The sequence below is a fragment of the Lingula anatina genome, chromosome 10 (genome assembly GCF_051362555.1).
Source record: "Lingula anatina isolate TDL-2025a chromosome 10, LinAna3.0, whole genome shotgun sequence".
NCBI classification, from domain to species: domain Eukaryota; kingdom Metazoa; phylum Brachiopoda; class Lingulata; order Lingulida; family Lingulidae; genus Lingula; species Lingula anatina.
The window spans coordinates 19,065,251-19,077,541 of NC_141776.1; the positions used below are offsets into that span (position 1 = coordinate 19,065,251).

General features: G+C 35.6%; 1 long non-coding RNA gene across 1 annotated transcript; it reads left to right on the forward strand.

The window, feature by feature from the left end:
* The first annotated feature begins 143 nt into the window (after nt 1–143).
* Nucleotides 144–10,578, forward strand: LOC106166922 (uncharacterized). Its single transcript, XR_001238866.2, has 3 exons — nt 144–287; nt 4,607–4,654; nt 5,089–10,578. It is a non-coding gene; the product is annotated as an uncharacterized LOC106166922 (long non-coding RNA).
* The last annotated feature ends 1,713 nt before the right edge of the window (nt 10,579–12,291 follow it).

Genomic DNA, 12,291 nt, shown 5'->3' on the forward strand with positions numbered 1-12,291 from the left:
TTATGTGTACCTGTATTTGCAAGTGTCGCGCACCTCCGGAAGTCACAGCTGTTCATCCAATCAAAGCCTACTAAACAGCTCCGCCAGGTGAGATCGATGTGAGGTTCGATCTAATTGGCTGTCCATTGAAGCCTTAGGTAGAATTTCATTGGTCAATATATGCACAAGTAATCAACATGGAGTTGAAGTGTCTTAGTTTTAAACATGAATGCTTAACAAATCGATAAATCCAACGAGTTAATCGTGAACATGTCAACAGCTAAGTACTTGAACGCTGTCAGTGCAAGGTAAAAATGATTGGGTTCTATTAACATTAGCTTTGAATACAGAATATTGTATATATCTGAATAAAACGGTGTTTAAACTCAGGGCACACGTGTGTATATTAAAATAAAATAGCAAAGTAGCGGTGTAGCAGACTTAGGAATCGGAAATATTGATACATACTGAAGTTAAGCTCTTCTGTTGACACAGAGAGAGATCAGTGAGTGGAACTTTGCTCATTATTCAGATAATTAACTCCCACTACTAGGACTAATATGAGCAGGTCGCAGACGATTAATGTGTTTTGATTTGAACTGTTGAGTTCGGTAAATGGTACAAGTTCTAAAATTACTTGAGGTCTTGATAGTCAAATGATTCCACCCAAGGCCTACACCTGTGTTGGAGTACTTACTTCTGTGACCTACTTGGCCTCACTTGTAACCACAAAATAGTATAAATATGCCCACGCAATTTATCATTATGAATAGTAATGCTTAGCATTTATGCCCTTGCCAAAACTTTCACTCGAAAACCTATTTTCGTGGGTTAAATGTTAGGATATGCTGATTATTATAATTTTTATGACTACTTTTACTACTACTTATTTGTTATTTCTACTACCACTTCTATTATTATTATTATTATTATTATTATTATTATTATTATTATTATTATTATTAAATTAAGTCATGTTAAATATATTGTACAGGCATGGTGCAGGCCTGTAGCTATTAATTTAGGGGAATGGCGGGGTCTTTTTTATGTAAATTCCACCCTTTTATCCCTTTCATGAGAAAAATCACAGAAATATTGATAGATTCAGTGACAACCTTCTGTAGCCATTGCAAGGTGCATTTTGCTAAGTTTCTGTCACACCCCCTGCCCTGCCTGCAAGCTGTGGTAGCTTTTACATTGCTGGTTGATGGCAATTTTCTTTTCTATATTTGATAGTCATAATTTATAGTTAAGAACTCTTACTTTTAAAGTTGCTTGATAAAAACTTTTTTTTTTCAATTTAGTTGCTCTAGATTGCCTTCTGACTTCACATTAAATTCTCTGTTTGTTCATCCTGTTTCTCAGAACTGTTTAGCAAGTTGCTAATTCTCAAAGTCAAAGTCATCTAGGTGCCATTAAAGCAGTATATTTGCAAGTCTATAATCAACATGTTGGTTCAAGTTGAACAAGAAGAATGTTTGATATCTGCAGTTTTGACATCTGCATGTATATAAGAAAACTCTTTATTTTTCACAGCTTAAAGTAGTTGGATTGAGCTTCTTCTTTACCACTTCCAACTGCACAAACACACACACATGCATACACACACACACACACATGCACACACACACACACACACACACACACACATCACTTTCCCCTGAAAATGTGGGAAACAGTGGATTGCATTAAATCTTGTAGGGGTACATTTTACTGATAAATTTGTCTAAAAAATACTACAGTAACTATACTCACAGTTGTAAAGTTGGTCTAGATTGACTTCACATTAATTTCTCTGTGGGACTGAAAATTTGTTTGTTCATCCTGTTTTTCGGAACTGATTAGCATGTTGCTAATTCTCAAAGTCAAAGTCATCTAGGTGCCATTAAAGCAGTATATTTGCAAATCTATAATCAACATGTTGGTTTAAGTTTAATAAGATTCAGGAGAATGTTTGATATCTATAGTTTTGATATCTGTATGAATACATCGGTACTATTTAATTTTATTCTTGCAGCTTAAAGCATTTGGATTGAGCTTTGTGATTGGATTGAGCCATGCCCTTCTTTCCTACGCACACACACGCACACACAAACCACTTTCCTCAGAAAATGTTGGAAACAATGGATTGATTTAATTCCTTTAGGGGCACATTTTAATGATTTGTAATAAAAAACACATACTAATATACTCATAGTTGTAAAGTTGGAGGTTTTATTTCTGTCTATGCCACAGTTTACATGGAAAATGTCCAGTTGGATGCCTGAAATGTAATTTATTTCTCTGTTTTTTAGATAATAGCTTAGATAAATCCATATTTTTTTCCAAATCAAAGTAAAAAAATGGATGAATAGGAAACATAGGATAAATTCAATATCACAAATCCTTTTTTAGATTAAATCAATGTAAGAAGACATGACGCACATAACAACAATGCCATGCTCTTTGTTATTTGTATTATATCAGTCACAATTTGCTCACAAATCATAGAGTTTTCTATCTTTTCATTAAACAATTAACCCAAAGAAACTGGCATCCAGGTCGTCCTAGCTTCAGACAATGGCGGCTCACTTAGACCGCCTCTTGTGTATCCAGGCACTGTTGACTTAATACGACCTGCGTTTTTGTTACAATTCTTAAGGAAGGAACTCCTTGCGCTGTTACCACAGCTCTCTTCCTGCGTTCTACGTTGTCTCTACTACATTTGCGACATTGACAGACCGTGATCTTTACACAGTAATGTCATGCATGAAACGGACTGGAGAACGTGTTCTGCTCCGTTTGCATGTTTATACATGTGTATTATTTTACAGGTCGATCTCAGTGGACATAACAGTGTGCAAATGTCGCCATGATAATTAGAACGCTTCTGGTGTAAAAATTTGTATGGGTTTTTTTTTCTTCATTCAATTAATAGACCTCCCGGGTGATAAGGTAGCATGAGATTCCATGCAGAATAGCTTTTAATATCTTTAATGGGTTCCATCTCTTTTTTCCCCTTTTATGAATGCTGAATTCTTCTGTAGTTTCATATTAATTTGCAAAAAAAAAAAAAAAAGAAAAAAAGAAAAAAAAAACAAAAAAAGATGGAAAAAGTCATCTAATGACCTAACAAATTTCACCCTTAAGATTTTCCCTTTCTAAATATTTCTATCCATTTTCTTATTGTGACACACTGAGTTCTTTTCCTTTCAATCACCTCAGACAAAACCCTTACCATTACAGTTGATTTAAAATTTAGAGGTGGGGGAAGTGGGTATGGTGGAGTGGAAAGAACCTCCCTTTTGACCAGTGAGAAAGGGTGTGTGTTAAGTGTGCATGGCCTCTTTTACCTGAGGCCTGTTCTCATCATTTTAACGATGAAAAGTTTTAGGTTTAAATGCAGAAAGCAGGTACTTGTTTTACAAAAGAATCTGGAAATTGGCTTAAACTTTTAGGCCCAAAATTAAGACAACTTAAGTTCAAAGTAATACCTAAGTAGTTAGTCTGAAACCAAAGTCATGTGTTTTCGCAAATAAAACACACACACACTATGCTGTTTTTTCACACTCTTAAGCTTGTATAATTTTACATGATATTAAGAAATGTATGGAATAAATAAAATTTTGTTTTCAAACCATTTGAATGAGCTGTTTCCATTATTGATAATTATTCACTAAGAATTTTTGTGTACATGTGCTGGTTGCTTATTGTATGTAAATCCCAGGCTTATTTATACTAATATATGGTAGAAAACCTCTAAGTTCACGGTAGTTAATTGTATTGCATGTGCCCTTTGTTCAATTTTTTTATTCTGTTTTTTCTTTTTTGAGATTTGTCATGATTTTTAATTAGCTATTATCAAAAAGAAATATGTATGACATCGACCCAAAATGTATTCCAAAACTTTCGAGCCATCTTCTGAATGAGTGACTTATGCAACACAATGAATCTGTTTTGTTTGAAAGCTCTTAGCTATAATTGCCACATTTATACTGATTATGTAAGCTTGATACTGGGTATTTGTTTTTGACAAAGGCAACATTCAATTTATTATTCATGAAAAGAAGACATTTAAATTATTAAACATTGATAAGAATAATTGCCAAAAAGCAGTCTTTTGTTTCAATTTGTTTGACAAAGGTTCATAATGTAATTTAAAACATTAAAAAAATTACATGCTACCATTGAATTTTCAGTAGCACCAGTATTTTGAAATAGTGACTGTTGATTTTTCTTTCAGTTATAATAATTCAGTGGCATAAATAAGATGAACAGCATAAAGCTGTTACAGATCTCAATTTACTTTGATACAAAAGGTTCATCTACTACATCTTTAATGAAATAGTATACTGGTACTAATACCAATTATTATGCATACATTAATGGCACTGAACTCATTTATACCTTTCATGTTTTATTTTCAATTGTTTAGAAGTTTTTAGGTGTATTGTAGTTGTAACCTGGTGCAGAACAAGGAAGTACAAGTTGAAACAGAAAAATCATTAATAATATATAACAGTATTATAATTATAATCTGTAATATAACTTTAAGATGTGCTGTACTGTAATGAACAAGCACGTGCTTGCATGTGCGTGCAATGTCATAGTGTCCATGATGAACAAAGTGTGTGTTCATACTTTTCAGGTACACCCTCACCTGCCGAGAATGTTATCAAAAGAGCAAGTACAACGGGTAAAAAATTGAGTTTTGACTTATATCAGCACTATCAATTAACCTAAAATGTCAATTTTGGGAAGGGTACGTTGTTGTCACACACACACACGCACACACACACACACACACACACACACACGTATGCATGCACGCACGCGCACACACACACACACACACACACACACAGATGGGCATACAAAACTAATTTTTAAATCATAAATGTGAAGAAGTTCAAGAGCCCTGTAGAAAGTTCAAGCAATTTAGATATGAAGTAAAAAAAAAAAAATAAATAAATATGCCATTACATTAAGTCATCATCTCTCAGCAAATATATATTTCAGAAGTCATTTCAATTTGAAAGTAAGATTTTTTTTATATCATGCAAACTCATGCATGCGTGTGCACATGCACGGAACGCACACACTTTAACGTAGGTACTATTTATTTTCCAGCAATGTGGAGACCCAAGGAGAACGTGAAGTGGCTAGATAAGATAGTTCCTATCACTCAAGACAGGATGCAGCTGTTGACATATTCTTTCATTGGCAAGCGTATACAACTGGTGTGAACAAAGTGTCAGCTCTATTAGAGCCTCCTATTGACAAAGTGTCTGTTTTCTTAATGTCTTGTAGGTGTCAGTGATGAAGAGGCTAAGGTGATGGAGTGTCAATTGGGGATTGTGTAAGTTGGTGTAGAGTCAGTCTTTCAATGGACTATTCCCACTGCGACACTCACTCTTGTAAAACCCTTCACATTAAAGCTTGTAGCTAGAAATTTCGAAGGGGTAGCTTCAGGTTAAAGTGTCATCATCTATGGCTTTCTGGATTGACTGTCTTTGTCCAGTGACACCTTCAGGTAGAAACCCCCTCCCCCCCTCCACCCCTCCACCCCCCTCTCCACACACACCTGTATATGGATGTTTTTGTCATATGATTTTGAGACTTTCTTTTATTTTTGCATGTGAAATTAAAGAATATTGTTTTTTGTGGGAATTTTTTCCATTGATAATGATGATGATATAAACTTTTCATTTTACATATCGTTAACTGCCTATTTATTTCTTTATTTATCACCAGCAAGGAAATGTATCTTGATCAACTTCTCGTGAAATTCAGTTTTTTCTCCATAAGAAAACAATCAACAGTGACCATCCTTTATTATAACCTCTCCCCCCCTTGCCTCCTTCACCAACTTAGAGCAATGTGGAAATATAGTGAATGACATTCCCTAATATTTAACAAGCCAAATCATAGAAAAGATTTTATGTATTACCACCCAACCCACAGATTTGATTACTGTCAGTGATTATTTCATGTTGTACAAAATTAGCTCAAATTGGTGTTTCATCATTTAAGATCAAAATGTCTCCTCAGTGGGATAACAACTTCAAAGTGAGCACCCTACTTTGCCTTAAAGAACTCCTTCCCAATTCACAAAACTACATGTAAAGATAGCACAGGAAAAAAATCTTCTGAAGATGTGAATACCTCTGAATTATTCAATTGAATTATTTGTATAACTTTAGACATCTTTTTAATGTCCTCGCAGCATCTTTGCAGTGGCTACCAACAAGTGTCTTGAGGAATGATACCGCACCTAAGATGTACACATCCCCTTTCTTCCTGTGTCAACAGTTATTGAATTTAATGTCAATTCTCTATTGAGGCCGTGATAAAGATATCAGTAGCGAATGTGCTCCGAGTCAACAACGCAGGTGCTCGCTAGAAGACAAGAGATATCCTCCTTGACATGACGTACACATAAATATCCCTCCTCGGAGATAAGGGCCACCACAGGTGTTAAATCATGGGGCCACTCACTGAGAATTAGTAACAGTGTCCTTGTAGTTTCACATTCTCCTCTTCATCATCCTCACCAGAGAAATTGGGGGCCCTGTGTGACTTAGCCAAAAGGCCCTGGTTGAGGCATATCACAAAATTCTCCCCTCTCCAATACAGTCAACTTTCCCCTTGCTATGACACATTCTCCTTGTGACAGAAGTAAGGTAACAGAACAGCTCAGGTCCTCCTTTCACAAAGTAATAAACTTACCAAGCCCCCTAATCTATGTTTAATACACTACAAACAGTCTGGCCTTGTGATCATCGATCAAGAGAGGTTTATCAGCAGTTGATAGGATGGAAGGCACACAGATTTGGGAGGCTTTAAGGAAGCTAAGAGCAGTTTGGAACAAGGAGTTTAAAAGTGAGGGTCATGCCTTCAAGGTGTTGCCAACCCAAACTGCACCTGTGTGTGTGTGTGTGTGTGTGTGTGTGTGTGTTTGTGTGTGTGTGTGTGTGTATGGGTGGGTGCATGGGTGTGTGTGCTAATCAGTTTTTAGTATAAGTTCCTCCAATATTTTCATGTGTCACCCGATTCTGTTGTAAAGCAGAAAAGCAATCATGCAGTGCAGATTTCAGTCCTCCTTCTTCTTCTTAATTAATTAATCAGTAGATCACCAACAAATTATAATGGTTTCTTGGTTAGCTCATTTCTGATCTATCCTGAACATTTTATTAAGATATGTCCTTTATTTTTATTTTTATTTTTTTGTTAATGTGAGACAAAACCATCATGGTACCTCCTTGGCAGTGGTGAAGAAGGGGGAGGGGTGAAGATGAAGGTTTAATTATGTTGTGGGCTTCATGTTGAAAAAACTCAAGACATAGTGGCATGGTTAGTGATGTTCTTGGTTTCTTCAGTCAGTGATTAAGGTCTGGGTAAGTGACAATATTTTGTTGGCTATCTATAGTCACTTTCTATGGGGAGTGAAGCTTGAATGGAAGTGGATTGTGCCACTGATAAATTCTTTCATGATTGTATTTTATGTAATGGAAGTTTGAAGTTAATGAGAAAACATTACCCAGGGGTGTGAATTGCTGCTTGAAGTAATATTATTTATGATTTTCCACATTACGAGAGAAGGAATTAATTATAGAATTGTGTTTGTTACAATTTAAAAGACCAACAAATCAAAACACTTTAGTGACTCCCCCCAGATATGTAACCTTATTGTTAATTGTGAATGTTTTTCGGGCACCGTGCTCGTTAAAGCATGAGAAAAACACGCAAAGATCGGTAGCCCAGTCAAATAGTATTGGCAAAACAATGCACACAAAAACGATAATCCATGTGTTCTTTAATAACCAGAGCTGCAATAAAACCTTAGATTGTTATCAGTTTGATTAATTGTTTATGTTTGTGGAACAAAAGGAGCATTGTTGCAATATCAGTAATCGAAGTTTAATCAACTGTCCGCCAGTTAACTAGCAAGCTCTTGGCGCCCTAGGATTGATTGAACGGTGAAAAAAATCACTATTCCGTACTTTCTCAAGCTATGGTATTTATCAATCGTTAAGGGTATTCAGTATTAACGTCACTTAGGAAATGAAGAATAGCAAGGCGTATAATTTGCTCTCTTTTGTTTGCGTATTTTCAAGGTGGTTGTGTGAAGCAGGAGCATTATGATGCGATTGTGTTGAACACAAAGTGATCTCCAGTCGCCTATTGTTCAGATTGCCGATACCACATCCATATTTGTGTGTCTTAAAGCTTCCCCATTGTGCAGCTGTAATAACTCATTGGCAAATGACTCTATTTCAGCATCCATTTATTTTGATGTCTGACAAAGAGGCGCACTCAACGAATACAAAACCTCTCTTTGCTTCTTCACACTGCTAGATCAAATATGTTTTAGTGTTCGGAGTGAAACAGAAGCAAACACAACAAAACAATGGCGGATTCAATCGAAGCACAGACAATGTTTAATAACTGACTTAACCAGGGCTGCTCAATGCGAGGGGCATTGGGTGCACTGCTTTAACTTCTATTTACTTAATGTGTAAATGTCATTAAATATGAGGACTTTTGAACAACTTAATCTGAAACACTGACATCCAGGGTACTGGGCACTGACCAGTTTAACATGAGATTACAGTAATGGATGATAAAAACAGTTTTTCTTGGGTGGCCTGCTATGACGAGTTTGGTGCCCCGTGGAAGGCGTTTTGAGTTTTGTTTGAATATTTCCACATTGTTGGTGTACAAGTCTCACTCGAGAAGAGCAGGTTACGCAGTGATTCACAATGATTTTCTATTGAATAGAAATCTATGCAGCATTTCAGGGAGAGCTGTCCACTTATAGCACTTCTGATGTTAAATATACTTTCACTTGTTATTAATTCCTGTGATACTGTGTTAATGTTAGAAAAGATGATTCATGTGAAATTAAAGTTTTTATGGCACTTATTTTTGTTTTCCAGCAATATTCTAATCATGTACCTCCTCGGTTTCTGTATTTTGGATAATTGTAAGCTGAAATCTTGAGACAAATCTGTTTTTGATTTGAAAAAATTATAGGATTAAAGCAATGGAATATTTTTCCTTGAAAAAGAAGGGTGTGGTCAAATGTTATTTCCAAAAATGGGGTACAAAACTCTTGGGTCATGGTACTATAGGCTGATAATGCACTTCTTGTGATTAAAAAGATAATATTTATTTTCAATCAAAAAGAAGATTCTGGCATGTTTTTTATTTTTGCTTCAATATAAACCGAATAAGTTGTTTTTGGATCCCTGCCTATCCTCTCACAAGAGTTGTCAAATTATGTTGATTTATATATATTTATTTGTACTGTGTCTTACATAAGTTTAAAATGGGATGAACAATTAGTATTTTTTTCTCAAGATGTATGGTTTCAATATAGTGATTTGAATAAGACACTCACTGTGAACTAGTTGACTTAATGGTATATATACTGAAAAAAATCTCAGCCTCACTATACAGTTAAGATGTAGCAAAATGGACATACCAAAAACTTAGTAGTTATAACCACTTATGTAAACTTTTATGATTTTGATTTGAAATTAGCAGTCATGTTTACAGATACGATCACATCAGCTCCTGCTAACAGTAACACACTTTCGGGCTAATTCCCAATAAAACTATTGTTCCATGTAGATCGATCCAACACAGGAGGGACTCTCGCTGAATGCAATCAGATTAACACATTATACCATGCCGCCATGATTGCATTCAACCAGGGCCCCTGCGGAGTTGGATCGATCTTTGCAGAGCGACATTGTCGTTGGGAATGCACCCCCAGAGTGTGTCCACTGCCCTTATAATGTGGTACCTGGAAGTGGACAGTAGAGTTAAATGTGTAGTGGCAGGCCCTTAGCCAACAGTTTCAAAAGGGGGGAATCTTTTTCCGAAAAAGTGGACTTTTTACAATGATTTCTTAGTGCACATAAAACAAAATTTACTCAGATTAGACCTTTTCCTGACAAAAAGGGTGGTTCTTTCGAACCCCCCGAACCCCTCCCTGTCTACGGGCCTGAGTGGTTATTGGTTTAGGACAGGAAAATGTTACTTGATTATTTTACTTAAAAATGTGAAGTGGAAACATGACTTGAAGTAGAATGGGTTAGGAAGGTGTAAACTATTAGCAGAGTCTGAAACATATTTAAGACAGAGGATGGAAATTATTGGTGTGAAGCCTTTTGTGACATATCTTAAAGGGGGTGTCTATCACCTTTTAATTAATGCCAAATGTCAGCTTCATTTAATCATTATGTTCAAAGCAAATTGCAACCAAAGACTTTTGATTTTAGAGATTTTTCTATGTAATGTTAGGTTATGTTATCCCAATAAGAACTCATTGCAGCTTGTTTTTATCTTATGACATAGCTTCTGTGTGTTATTTATTATCATTATTTATATTGTTGTTGTTGTCTTTTTGAAAGGATTAGAGAGTTGGTATGACTTGACATTACTTGGGTATTACACCTATGTAATATTTATCAGAATTTGCCAGATCTTTATGAAAAAGACTATTTTGATGATAATTATTAATTCTTCTCTTTTTCTGTTCATATTTGTATGACTTAGGGGTTGGTCAAACCCATATTCTTTTTTAATAAATGTAAAAATTTGATATAAGTATTTTAGAATTTATTTGATTCTTTTATATTTTATATGGTTTAATTTTTACTACATTCTTAACATTACCCACCAAAGAAACCTTGTGAAAGAACCTGTAATCAAAGATGATGGATATGCGGAAACCTCTCAGTTTGAGCTCAATATTCCATCATCATTTTTCATTATTTTTTTAAAATAAAGTGCATGTATAATAATGTATCTTTTCTTCAGCTCTCCTTGTCACCTGGTCACCCGGCTGCTCTCTTCTCACAGTTTTTTGTATGTTTTTTTACCTTCTTTGTATAGTATCGGGGGTTCCAGTACAGATATATGTGTCACTTCTGAAGTGAGCATCTTTCAAATCTGTTAATAAAATGGTCAAAGTGGCATTTTCAACTTTTTGCTTTTTCTGGGCCTCCCTCCCTCTCCCTCTCTCCTTACAAAACCCCCTCCCTTCCCCTCCCCTCCCCCTCTCTCTCTCCTAACAAAACCCCCTCTCTCTCTTTCTCTCTCTCTCTCTCTCTCTCTCTCTCTCTCTCTCTCCTTTTGACCCCCCTCCCTCTCTCCCTCCCACTCATTCTCTCAGATGGCATGTTATATGGTCAAATTATATTCATTGATATGCTTTTAGCAAGACAGAACATTACCCTCAGTTCATTAAAAAAATATAGTAATTAGGCTAAATTTATAAAGCTGTATGTGTTTGTGTTAGATGTCCTTTTCCTCATTTGCAGCCCTGATTGAATGGGCATTTTACTCCAGCACTCAGTTTTCTCACAGGTTGTAGAAAATGAATAATTTTTCTCCATAACAAGGGTCATTGGGTCAGAATGCTTGTTGTTCTGTGGAAATTGAAAAATGAAAGATGTTTCTTTTTTTACTTTATCTTGTGTTTTGATAAAGAGGATTGCGCTCTGTGTTGTTTGCACTCGGTGCAGGCATAGATTCATTAATACAACTTTCTTTTGTAAGTGGATATTTTTGTTGTCGATAAGAAAAGAGTGCTGTGCCGTGTTTATGTCGCCTTTATCACCAATAAAACCAATGTCAAATAAAGCATACATAATGCACCATTTCAAGCATTCACTCATGAACAATTACCATCAGTAACGGATCAAACTTTAACATATTTGATATACCAAACTCTATTCAACAACCAAACTTTAATGAAGTCTGTTAATTATATTTGAGTTAATTAAGCCCCAATGTTTATTGGCCTTCCCCCAGCCATCAATACAGAGAATAAAAGCCCAATTGTTACAAGGACGTGTTAAAAGCCAACAATTGAAGACCCTTGTTCAAACCTATTGATACTTCTAAGCTACCTACTTCCGAGTCCCACAATACGGACAATTAATAATAGATTATTTATTCATAAGTATTTGTGACCGTTTTATTCAGCTTTATTGCCTTATTGAAAATAGCTGAACTGTCGATGTGTTTACCTCCAAATAACAGAAATGCCGGGGTTCCGTCTTCAATTCTTTCTTCCAGCTATACATAATCCAAAGATTTCATTAATTTCATATTCAATCCAATAAGAGACATAATTTTCATTATTATACGCCTATTAGCATTTTCTCATAAGACACTGATTGAGTGTGTGTGTGTGATGTTGGGGGTTCAGTAAGCTGCTAGTGTATGGCAGATTCAGGCAGCCTAGCTTACTGCACCCTTTCTATACATAAGTTTTTTGTTTTTTTTCGGTTAGAAATTTTAACTACTTCTGTTTCA